The following is a 13,086-nucleotide window of genomic DNA, read 5'->3' on the forward strand; positions in this document are numbered from 1 at the left end:
ACCTCCAGCCTCCTGTTGGCAGGCTTGCTTTGGGGGGTAACGGGGGCCTGCCAGCATGCAACTGCATGCTGGACAGGGCTCACCATTCCTCCCCAATGATCTGGCATAGGGAGCTGGCATAGAGTTTGCTGTGGCCAGCGACCCAAATTTTGGTGCGCTGGCCGCTGATCATTGGCGATGAATGCGCTGAGCCCTGTGTAGCATGCATTAGCATGCTACTTGCGCAAAGAGCCCTTGAGCGTGTTGTTTCACATGCTCGAGGGCTCTAATCAGGGGCGGTGGCAAACGCTGGTGCTAGTATGGGGCTAACAGCCTCTAGCGCTTGCTTTTGATCATGAGGGCCTAGGCTATGAACAGCACGCATGTGCGTACGGCTGCTTGCTTGTAACAGTGCAGGCCATCTATACCGGCAGTTGAGGATGTCCGAAATGTGGATGTTTGTGAGAAGGACACCAATGCCTTCTATGCTTCCAACACCTGCTTTATTTATTTTGATTTTGGATCACAAGTAGCAGCAGTGGGATTTGAACCAGCCACCTCTGGATTGCAAGAGCAGTGCGCTAACCACTAGGCCACTCTGCCACTCCTCTGCCTACTCCACTCCCTTGAAATTTGGCCATCCCTGTGTGTGTGGGTGGGGGGGGGGGCAGTTGAGGATGTCCAAAATGTTTGAAAGAAGGACGTCCATGCTATGTGCATGGTGATGTGCTGGTAAGGAGGGAGGAAGGGAGAAAGAGCTGGGATTTGCAGAAGGAGAAAATGGGTGGATGATGGTGTCAGGCCTAGGTAAGAGGAAAGGGAAAGTGCACTCTCCCCTTGCTAATTTATGTGAATGTGAGAGGGGGTATAATGAGAGGAATTTCCCATGCTGCTGGCTCATTTCAGTTAAAAAAAAAAAAAAAAATATATATATATATATATATATATCCACTGTTTTGATATGCTGGTTTTATATTCAGTGTTTTATTCTGGTGTGTGTTTTGAATAACCATAATGAATATGTATGAGATGTATGTATGGAAATGAATATACTATGTCAAGCCCCACCCTTTGCACCCCCCAAACGAAACAGTCAAACTACGCCCATGCATTTATTTTTACTTTTGCTAAGTACTTTGATTTAGTGCTCTGAACAACACTGACCGCAGGATTCCTCAGCGAGCCCCGCAATAAGTCCTTTTAAGCTGCGGTAAGCACACGCTAGTGCTTCCTGCAGTTTAGTAAAAGGAGCCCTATGTATTTAATGAACATAAGCCCGCACAGATTCCACAATTTGTTCCAACATATCTCACTGTAAGTCTGATGTGTTTTACAGCAAGCCACTGTGATAAGATATGCAAAAACAACTTGCAATATAATTTTATAATTATCAAATGGCAGTGTGAAATATTGTGCAAGAAGTGTTTTTCATATGTTGAAAGATCATCTAAGACTTGAAATATTTGTCAGGAAATCATGACCTTTCTGCAAAGTAAAAAACAACAAGTCCTTCAAGGAGGGACAGTGCTTCAAGGAGGATAAGGACGAAGAGCATCTGGACCCTAGATAAAGAAGGATTGGTACTTAGCTGTAATTCAGTTTCTAAGCATGGCGCATTTGCTATTTGTCATTCCACTTTCTCTTTCCCATTTATTTGCCAAATGCAAAGCGGAGATAAGGAGGGCAAAAAAGGACTTTGAGAAGAAATTAGCGTTGGAAGCAAAAATACATAGTAAAAACTTTTTTAGATACATTAAAAGCAGGAAACCGGCCAAAGAGTCGGTTGGGCCGCTGGACGAAAATGGTGTTAAAGGGGCGATCAAGGAGGACAAAGCTGTAGCGGAGAAATTAAATGAATTCTTTGCTTCGGTCTTCACCGAGGAGGATTTGGGGGGGACACCGGTGCCGGAAAGAATATTTGAAGCGGGGGAGTCGGAGAAACTAAACAAATTCTCTGTAACCTTGGAGGATGTAATGGGTCAGTTCAGCAAGCTGAAGAGTAGTAAATCACCGGGACCTGATGGTATTCATCCCAGAGTATTAATAGAACTAAAAAATGAACTTGCGGAGCTACTGTTAGAAATATGCAATCTGTCCCTAAAATCGAGTGTAATACCGGAAGACTGGAGGGTAGCCAATGTTACTCCGATTTTTAAGAAAGGTTCCAGAGGAGATCCGGGAAATTATAGACCGGTGAGTCTGACGTCGGTGCCGGGCAAGATGGTGGAGGCTATTATTAAGAATAAAATTGCAGAGCATATACAAAAACATGGACTGATGAGACAAAGTCAGCACGGATTTAGTGAAGGGAAGTCTTGCCTCACCAATCTAATGCATTTTTTTGAGGGGGTAAGCAAACATGTGGACAATGGGGAGCCGGTTGATATTGTATATCTGGATTTTCAGAAGGCGTTTGACAAAGTGCCGCACGAAAGACTCCTGAAGAAATTGCAGAGTCATGGAATCAGAGGTAGGGTATTATTATGGATTAAGAACTGGTTGAAAGATAGGAAGCAGAGAGTAGGATTGCGTGGCCAGTATTCTCAGTGGAGGAGGGTAGTTAGTGGGGTCCCGCAGGGGTCTGTGCTGGGTCCGTTGCTTTTTAATGTATTTATAAATGACCTAGAGATGGGAATAACTAGTGAGGTAATTAAATTCGCCGATGACACAAAATTATTCAGGGTCGTCAAGTCGCAGGAGGAATGTGAACGATTACAGGAGGACCTTGCGAGACTGGGAGAATGGGCGTGCAAGTGGCAGATGAAGTTCAATGTTGACAAGTGCAAAGTGATGCATGTGGGTAAGAGGAACCCGAATTATAGCTACGTCTTGCAAGGTTCCGCGTTAGGAGTTACGGATCAAGAAAGGGATCTGGGTGTCGTCGTCGATGATACGCTGAAACCTTCTGCTCAGTGTGCTGCTGCAGCTAGGAAAGCGAATAGAATGTTGGGTGTTATTAAGAAGGGTATGGAGTCCAGGTGTGCGGATGTTATAATGCCGTTGTATCGCTCCATGGTGCGACCGCACCTGGAGTATTGTGTTCAGTACTGGTCTCCGTATCTCAAAAAAGATATAGTAGAATTGGAAAAGGTACAGCGAAGGGCGACGAAAATGATAGTGGGGATGGGACGACTTTCCTATGAAGAGAGGCTGAGAAGGCTAGGGCTTTTCAGCTTGGAGAAGAGACGGCTGAGGGGAGATATGATAGAAGTGTATAAAATAATGAGTGGAATGGATCGGGTGGATGTGAAGCGACTGTTCACGCTATCCAAAAATACTAGGACTAGAGGGCATGAGTTGAAGCTACAGTGTGGTAAATTTAAAACGAATCGGAGAAAATTTTTCTTCACCCAACGTGTAATTAGACTCTGGAATTCATTGCCGGAGAACGTGGTACGGGCGGTTAGCTTGACGGAGTTTAAAAAGGGGTTAGATAGATTCCTAAAGGACAAGTCCATAGACCGCTATTAAATGGACTGGAAAAATTCCTCATTTTTAGGTATAACTTGTCTGGAATGTTTTTACGTTTGGGGAGCGTGCCAGGTGCCCTTGACCTGGATTGGCCACTGTCGGTGACAGGATGCTGGGCTAGATGGACCTTTGGTCTTTCCCAGTATGGCACTACTTATGTACTTATGTACTTATGTGTCTGCAGGAATGAAAGAGAGTGCGTAAGTATCTGTTTATAAGTCTTAGGGCCAGTGGCGTACTGAGGGCGGGGCGGTGGGGGGGGCAGTCTGCCCTGGGTGCACGCCGCTGGAGTGGTGCAGAAAGCAGCCATGTGGCTGTCAGCTCTGCTGGTTCCCTGCTCCCTCTGCCCCGGAACAGGTTACTTTCTGTTCTGGGGCAGAGGGCGCAGGGAACCAGCAGAACCAACATCCGCGTGGCTGCTCCCAGCAGGTAAGAAGGGGAAGGGAAATGGGACTTGATATACCGCCTTTCTGAGGTTTTTGCAACTACATTCAAAGCGGTTTACATATATTCAGGTACTTATTTTGTACCAGGGGGCAATGGAGGGTTAAGTGACTTGCCCAGAGTCACAAGGAGCTGCAGTGGGAATTGAACTCAGTTCCCCAGGATCAAAGTCCACTGCACTAACCACTAGGCTACTCCTCCACTCCAGGGGGGGGGGGGGGAATGGGGGTTGGGTGATGCGCTGGGGAGGGGTGTTGATGCGCCAAAGGGGGGGTTGTGCTGCGGCGAACTGCCCCGGGTGGCAGCCGACCAAGGATTGCCACTGCTTAGGGCATTTTTACTAAAGGGATGTGTGTGGTATCCCAGAAATACCACCAACCCAACACGGCCACCAGTGTACAGCATTTCCAACGCTGCTGGAATTTTTGAAAAATTTATATCGCAGGGGGTTACCTAGCAGTAATCAGGTAGTGCCACACGCAGCCTGGTTACTGCCGGGTTAGTGCAGGAACCTTTACCGCCACCTCAATGGGTGGTGGTAAGTGCTGCCCCCAAAATAGCCACGCAACAAGTGCAAACTTACCACACAGACATTTCTTTATGCAGCTTGGTAAAAGGGCCCCTAAGAGAATGATAATTCAAGCCTTAATGCACGTTAAGGACTAAATTCTATATATGGCATCAAAAAATTGGCGCTGATAAAAATGAGCTCTATGTGCTATTCTATAAACGGCATTCTGAGTTAGGCGCTTTATATAGAATAGTGCCTAGTGCCAAGATCCACCCTACTTTACACCAACTGAAACCTGGTATAAATCCCCGTGCCTAAAATAGGCATGAAACAGGCGTATTCCGTAACAACACCCATGACCCACCGATGCCCTCCCATGGCCACACCCCCTTTTCAGATCCACACACAAGAATTTAAGTGCACATCTTTATAGAATAGTGCCTAGCAAAGATGTGCATGTAAATTCTAATTATTGCCAATTAGCAACAACAATTGATTATTAGTGCCCAATTATCGATGCTAATTGGTCAGTTGCTCAATTAAATTGTGGGCGCAAATTGGGCTTCTGCCCAAATTTGCGCACAGTTTTATGCGCCATACATAGAATCTAGGGTGAATGTGTTAAAGTTAATGCTTGTATTATTTAGTGCATGTTATGGTTTTAAAAATAATGTTAATTAATTCCCTGCAGGAGAAAAGCTAGGAGGAATTCAGCAACAAGCTGAGATTAATGCTGTATACTTTTTATACTGGTGAAATCTTAATAGCATCACAGTAGCTTGAAGTGGGTCATACAGCAATGTACAGCATAGGCAGATTCAGTCCACAGAAGAACAAGGCAAGCCAATAGGAAGAGTCCCATAAGACACCGGGATCTGGGGCATGTGCTCAGGAAGAGCCTATTACAGAGAACTACAAGATTACAGGGATCTATGGTTCAAGGGCACAACCTTAAATTAAAGGTACAGGAAATGAATCTGTTACAGACAATGCTTAACATATATTCATAAACAACAAATAGTCTGCCTTCATGCAAATGGGGTCAGAACAAACACCGTTAAATAGGTAGTTACAATAATCAAGTCTGCTAATGACAATCGAGTGTACAAATGGCATCCTTAGCAAGTAAGACTCACACAGATCTAATTTGTTGCAAGGCACAAAAACATATCAGTAGCCGCAATATGTGGCTCAAAGGAGAGTTCTATATGTAATGTAACTCCAAGAGTTTGAAGAGCCCCATCTTCCCCATAAAAAGAGGGGAGAAGGAAAGAATAGTAGAGGAACCTGTCACCCTCAAGGCCTGGCATTTATCTGGAATTAAAATCATGCAATGAATGGATAGCCAGACTGAGATCTTGGTAAGACTATCATTAAGGAGACCAAGGTTAGGCAATTTGGTGCCTGTATAATAACGAAGTTGTAAGTCATCCTCAAATAGACTTGAATGTAAATGCCTGAACCCTGCAACACTATGAAACCAAAGCACATAATGGACATAACGTAACTCTTCCTCTATACAATTCCCCAATATGTCTGTTCCACATTAACCTTATTCTACCACAACATCACCGTGTAACTGTTTATACCTGAATTGGCGATCGCCTTTACGGTACTATGTAAGCCACATTGAGCCTGCAAATAGGTGGGAAAATGTGAGATACAAATGTAACAAACAAATAAATAAATAAATAAACTTAAGCCAAGAGATTGTATAAGTGGAGTGGATGGACTACAAAAGATCTCTCTCTATATAAAAGGCAACCCCAACGTTCTGAAGCGTCCACGGAAGTTGAGGCGCCCGAGATATCCGGTGTGCCCTGGAGTGTCTGCACCGCCCTCGCGTCAAAACGTCATGACGTCGAGGGGGGAGCTATAACACTCGAGGGCCGAAACGCGAGGCGAACGCGAACCCCGAACAAGTAACGCAAGTAGCTCCAAGGGACGGAGGGAGGGGGCCCCTTGCTAGCGCCCGTTTCATTGCGCTCAGAAACGGGCATTTTTTTCTAGTATTAAATAAAACAGGAGCCAGGATGGAGCCCTAGGAAATACCTAATTGCAACAAGTGTGCAGTGGATATAGAACCACCGACAGTAACCCTGAAGGAGTGGTGTGAGAGAAAGGAAGCAAACTATTTCAATATTGTACCACCAGTCCTTAAGCAGCCAAACTAGGTAAAAGGACCTAGAAAGACTGAAAGCAGCAGATAAGTCAAGGGAAAGGAGAGTGACATATTTTCCAGTGTCCAAGCGACTGGTCACGTTCAAAACAGACAAGAAGCGGGACTCTGTGCTATGATGTTGTCAGACCCCAAATTGCTGGGAATGGAGGGTTTTTTTTATAATTGAAATGATTGTAATTGCAGTAAAGCGTCTGTGATTTTAGAGATACATGGAAGATTAGAGGCATGATGGCAGTTAACAGGATCTGCAAGATGTAAGTGAGATTTTTAAGTTAAAGGACGTACAATGGTTTGCTTCCAGCATTTAGGGAAATGATGTAGCTTTAGGTTGCTCTCTCTCTATTTGGCGTTCACTAGAGCTCAATTTTTTCCCAGTGGTTAAACACATCCTTTGGAATAGCTTCCCTTTGAGTGATAGAACAGAGCAGAAATTGTTGGATTTCAGAAGGAAAATGAAAACCTATTTATTTTTAATAAAAGCTTTTAATAGCATAATATAGAGGTTAGGAGGGTGATCAGGGAGGATACTCTTCCCCTGGGATTAAGAGCAGAACAGAATATTTGGGCAGGGCCACTGAGGGGAAGGGGCAAAAATTCCCGGGCCCGGCCTCCAAGGGGGGCTGGGGTCTCTCTCTCTCTCTCCTGCTCCTGATGGGCCCCGAGTGATCAGGTCCCGACAGGAACAGAAGAGAGAGAACTCTGGTGCCGGGCCCCCCTCCAGCGCTGCTCTTCGTTCGCTTCTACCACTGTGCCGAGCGGCTGCTTTACCCCCTCAGGCACATGCTCGGTTTGAAACCGAGCATGCGCGACAAGAGAAAAAGGCATCCGCAGGGGCAGGGCAGGCATGGAGTGAAGAGCAGTGCTGGATTCTTCCGCTGGTGGGGCCTTGGGATCCCCGCCAGCCTCAAGGTACCCCAGTTGCGGCAGCGGTGATCCTGGGGAGGAGGGGGTCAGGAGCTGCAACAATCCAAGGGGGGGGGCAGTGGCGATTGGGGGAAGCGGCAGCGGCCCTGCCCCGGGCCTGGCTCAGTTCTTCACCCAACGCATAATTAAACTCTGGAATTCGTTGCCGGAGAACGTAGTGAAGGCGGTTAGCTTGGCAGAGTTTAAAAAGGGGTTGGACGGTTTCCTAAAGGACAAGTCCATAGACCGCTACTAAATGGACTTGGGAAAAATCCACAATTTCGGGAATAACTTGTATAAAATGTTTGTACGTTTGGGTAGCTTGCCAGGTGCCCTTAATTTGGATTGACCGCTGTCGGGAACAGGATGCTGGGCTCAATGGACCTTTGGTCTTTTCCCAGTATGGCATTACTTATGTACTATATACTTATGTACTTATGGAGAAGCCTTCTGCCTCAGTTGGATTGGTGGAGGGATTACTGTTGCCATTCAGAAAGGGTATTATTTTTGAGCCTCAGGCAATGTAACTTTGGATCAAAGACACCTTTGAGTTTCATATTATTTGTGGGAGGTATTGAAGCTGCTGCAATTGTGGAAGTGGTTATCCATGGCGCTAATGCACATGTATTACTGGTGGTGGTAATGTTTGATGTAAACACAGAAGGGCACGGTCTTTGCAAATTCAAAACCACAAAGAACACAGTGAAGATGACACAAGGATAGGGTCTTTAGATGATGCGAGAACAGTCCAAATTTATCGATGAGTCCAAACCAATAAAATGACTCAGAGGCTCGACATGGCCATGTTTCGGTCAACCAGCCTGATCAGGAGTCTTTATACTCTTTTGCGATGATCTGTACAGAAAACTGTATCTGTCGATTTGTTTACAAAATGATACCTCATTTGTGGAGCTCAATGCTCAGGAAAATACATGGTGCGGGACCCTATCCTTGCATCATCTTCGCTGTGTTCTTTGTGGTGGTAATGTTTGAGCATTAAAAAGCCCGCAAAACTGGTTCTAGTGCAAAAACTACTAACAACTTAAATTCTTTAGCTGTAACATATTGATGGGGGACCTGGGAGGGGGCCATGGCACCAGCCTGAAGGGGAAACTGAAGGAGCAGGAAGGTGAAAACAGAAAAATGGGGCCTTTTTGATGTGGTGTGTGTTGAGGGCATACAATGTAAACACTGACCTCCATGTCCTGCTGTATTCCACTGTCCTTTAGTAAATTTGGTATTAAAACTGACTAATATTCACATTAAATGATCTGTTAATGTGCCTTAACAGATTATTTTAATGTGGTTTAGTAAAAAGACCCTTTAGGAAGTCTTAGGGGTAGATGCATCAAGCAAACGTAAAAAAATCAGAAACGTAAAAACCTTTACCGAATCTCACCTATGTTTGAAGGCGCTGCACAGGATGGATCAGCTATTCTTGAGCTCTTCTGTCTCCTCCGATGTCTCCTTTTTCTTCCTGTGTCCGCCCTCCTCTGACGTCAGCTATCTACGTAGATAACTGACGTCAGAGGAGGGCGGACACAGGAAGAAAAAGGAGACATCGGAGGAGACAGAAGAGCTCAAGAATAGCTGATCCATCCTGTACAGCGCCTTCAAACATAGGTGAGAGGCGCTGCACCGGCCATTATGGTGGAGGGGGTGGTCTGGTGGTGGTGGGGAGCGGCGGGGACGAAATCGGGGGGGGGGGGGGGGGGGCAGGGCACGGAGGTGGAGGAGGGCAGGAGGCGGAGCATTGCCGACTAAAGAAGAGAGACACAGGAAGGGAGGGGGAGCCCAGCAACTGCAAAGGTTTCATTTTTAAAAGCTTTTATTTCACAAACGGAGCAGCGGGGAGCAGCGGGGACTTCGGGGGTGGAGGGGCAAGGCAAGGCAAGGCCGTCCATACAGGACGCTGCTGATGAGCGCCTTTGCCCCCTCCCGATCCTTTTTTAATTTAGTTTCCTTTTTTATTTTAGGCACAGGGAAGCAGGGAGCCACTTTTCTTTTAAAACATGCCAGCAATTTGGTTTTTCATCGTGCAGGGGGCAGTGGGGAGATGACAGCTCAGGCTTTAATGACAGGTCTGAGCTGACGTTAAATTTCTGTTGGTAAGTGAATCGTTGCTATCGTCGGTATGGTTAGTGCATTCCGAATTGTCTACATTTCAATGGTAGTTTCTCATTTGCATTCCAGTTTCGTTAGCTGCTACTGCCTTCGAAAAATAGGCTTTAGTGCATGGAAAGGATAGGAAATTCTTCCTTAAGGGCTCATTTAACGATGAAAAACGTTTAGTGCATCTGGACCCCAATGTTTTATCACATTATTAGTGGTGTGGAAATGCAGCATGAGACTGGGTAGGAAGAGAATGTAAGTGGACATCAGTGTCAGCGTGAAAGAAATGTGACCACAGATGAGAGACAAAGAGGAGACTGGAGGCAGAAAGAAAAGAAGCTGGAAGAGGGAAGAGACATGAACCTTCATGGGAGTTATAACACTGTCAGAACACCAGGTTTTTCTTTTCATTTTGCTCTTTGATTCTTACATTCTCATACTTCATTGTTCCATTTCTTACCAGCAAAGTTTGTATCATTCATATACGGTAGCTATCACAACTAGGTTGTTGTCTGAAAACATCTTTTGCCACTTTTATGTCAAAGTTGTTGCTGCTTTGTCCTACTCCGTGGCGTACCAAGGGGGGGCGGTGGGGGCGGTCCGCCCCGGGTGTACGCCGCTGGGGGGTGCCGCGGCGCGCGCCTGCTCTGAGTTCGCTGACTTCGCGCGTTCACTGCAGCTCCCTCTGCCCTGGAACAGGTTACTTCCTGTTCCGGGTCAGAGGGAGCTGCAGCGAACGCACGAAGTCAGGGAACTCTGAGCAGGTGCGCGCTGCGGCACCCCCCCCCAGCGGCGTGCACCCAGGGGGGTCCGTGCTGCATCGGGGGGGGGGGGGGGTGCGGCCCCCGGGGGCGGCCGCGCTGCATCGGGGGGGGGGGGGGGGGGGTGCTGCACCCGGGGTGGTGGGGCACTGCCCCGGGTGTCCGCCCCCCTAGGAACGCCACTGGTCCTACTACTACTATTTAGCATTTATATAGCGCTTCAAAGCGTACGCAGCGCTGCACAAACTCTTTCATGGTACCTTATGAGTCCCCTTGCCATTGTTGGTGTTGATTTATCCCCTTCCCCCTTACATGGGGGGGGGGGGGGTTATGGCACTTTTTGTTTATTTATTTCACATTTTACAGTCGTATTGTCACAGAAGCTGCATTGGGGACTGATTAATAATAGCTCCTTGCTGATAGCCTGAGGAACAGAACAGATGAATTTTTAGGCTGCATTCCTATCTTCCTTTCACAAAGTGACCTTTCATGTGATCTTTCTGGCAATGCACAGGAAATATGCTTTTTATATCAAATTCTCTCAGGCAAACTTCTCTATGGAGATACTTCAATACTCCTTCATGCTTCTCTCAAATGGGTCCCTCCCCAATTCTAACACGTACTTAAACCTTCTTGGGGCTTCTTGCCCCGCTCCCAGAAAATATGGGTTCTTTGTGCTAATGTTGGTTTTGCTTTGCACCCTGCCCAGTGCATTGAGGGTCTCCATGCCAATGTCGATGCCACTTTACCAATCTCCCAGTAGCTTGAGTTCTTTCTACCAATGTTTGTGCTACTTTTCCACTCTCCCTATGCCTTGATGTCTGCCTGCCATTGTTGGTACCACTTTACCCCTCTCCTGGTACCTTAGAGTATCTATGCAATGTTGATAACTACTTTTCTACTCTTGTGCCTTGGAGTCTTCCAGTAGACTGTTTGTTGCCATGTTTTCCCATTTCACAGTTGGCGTATTTATACCATTCTTTGTGCCTTTTAGGTGTTGTGGGATCTTCATGCCTCTGTGATACTTAACTGCTAAGAAGTTTTAAGCATGTCTGATTATAAATGGATGAGAAACTATAGTTAAGAGTGCAAAATTGCATGCCCCATTGGCTATATTGAACTGGAATGATCTAAATATTTCGTAATCCAAAATAAACTGAATGGGACCTTGGACAGAACATGGAATGAAATGAACATTTTTGCCAGGCAGATCTCTACAATTTATAAATGTCATTTCTCATCTTCTCTCGTTGATCCTCCTCCTTACAGATTCCACTGTCTCCTTTTATCTTACATTTTCCTCCTTTTTTCTAAATTTTTCCATTATTTGTTTAAAGGAACATGTGCCAGAGCCGGTGGTTGGGAGGTGAGGATAGTGCTGGGCAGACTTATACGGTCTGTGCCAGAGCCGGTGCTTGGGAGGAGGGGCTGATGGTTGGGAGGCGGGGATAGTGCTGGGCAGACTTATACGGAAAATGTGCTCTGAAAGAGCCTAATACAGGGAACTGCAAGTTTACAGGACTTTGTAGTCTTATATAATCCTGTCATCTGCCTCCATGCAAATGGGGGGCAGAATAGGTTGTCTTCTCATTTCACTGACCAAAATCCTCCATACCCTTCAAATCTTGGAATCCATGTAAGGCCTTATTAATACTATCACTCCTCTATTGAAGTCAGTTTTCTTGAAGTCCAAAACTCTAGTTTTGAAAACTCTAGTTTTGGAAAGGGTAATTTTGGCTGGAATGGAGCTTTCCGTTTCACATTTAATGAATAGTATAGAATGTTGGGGGTGCCGTGGAGGGGCATAATCGAACAGGGCGACCAAGTTTTCCTGAGGACGTCCTCGCAGGACGTCCCACGAAGGGGCGGGGAAACCTGTATTATCGAAAGAAGATGGGTGGCCATCTTTCGTTTCGATAATACGGTCGGGGACGCCCAAATCTCCACATTTAGGTCGACCTTACAGATGGTCGTCCCCGATTTTTGGCGATAATGGAAACCAAGGACACCCATCTCAGAAACAACCAAATCCAAGCCATTTGGTCATGGGAGGAGCCAGCATTCATACTGCACTGATCCCAATCATATGCCAGGACACCAACCGGACACCCTAGGGGCCACTGCAGTGGACTTCAGAAATTGCTCCCAGGTGTATAGCTCCCTTACCTTGTGTGCTGAGCCCCCCAGCACCCCCCCCAAACCCAAATAGTGGCAACATTCCCATTTTATTTGTTACATTTGTATCCCACATTTTCCCACCTTTTTGCAGGCTCAATGTGGCTTACATATATCCGTTAACAGCGTTAGCTGATTCCGGTCTGAACAAATACAAGGTATAATGAATACAAGGTGATGTTTTGGTAGAATGAGGTACATGTATAGTAGGTATAATTGGGGGGAACTTAGAAAGGGAGAGAAAGAGTCAGGTAAAGTCCATTACGGTCTATGGTTACGTTGTGTCGCAGGTATCCAGGTCTTTTTATGTTGGGTCAGTGGGGTATGCTCTTCTGAACAGGTCTATCTTTAGTGCTTTCCGGAAATTTAGGTGGCCGAACATAGTTTTTACTGCTTTTGGCAGTGCGTTCCATAGTTGTGCATTTAAGTAGGAAAAGCTGGATGCATAGGTGGATTTGTATTTGAGTCCTTTGCTGCTTGGGTAGTGGAGGTTTAGGTATGATCGTGCAGATTTTGTGGTGTTTCTGGTTGGCAGGTCGATGAGGTCT

At 46.2% G+C, this 13,086-nt stretch overlaps 1 long non-coding RNA gene across 2 annotated transcripts in view; it reads right to left on the reverse strand.

The window, feature by feature from the left end:
* Window positions 1–10,237, reverse strand: part of LOC115462683 — a 28,595-nt gene extending 18,358 nt beyond the window's left edge. For both annotated transcript variants that reach the window (XR_003940920.1, XR_003940921.1), the window contains exon 1: window positions 10,063–10,237. This is a non-coding gene — a long non-coding RNA (uncharacterized LOC115462683). The remainder of the gene's footprint in view (window positions 1–10,062) is intronic.
* Window positions 10,238–13,086: the final 2,849 nt, after the last annotated feature.

The sequence above is a fragment of the Microcaecilia unicolor genome, chromosome 2 (genome assembly GCF_901765095.1).
Source record: "Microcaecilia unicolor chromosome 2, aMicUni1.1, whole genome shotgun sequence".
NCBI classification, from domain to species: domain Eukaryota; kingdom Metazoa; phylum Chordata; class Amphibia; order Gymnophiona; family Siphonopidae; genus Microcaecilia; species Microcaecilia unicolor.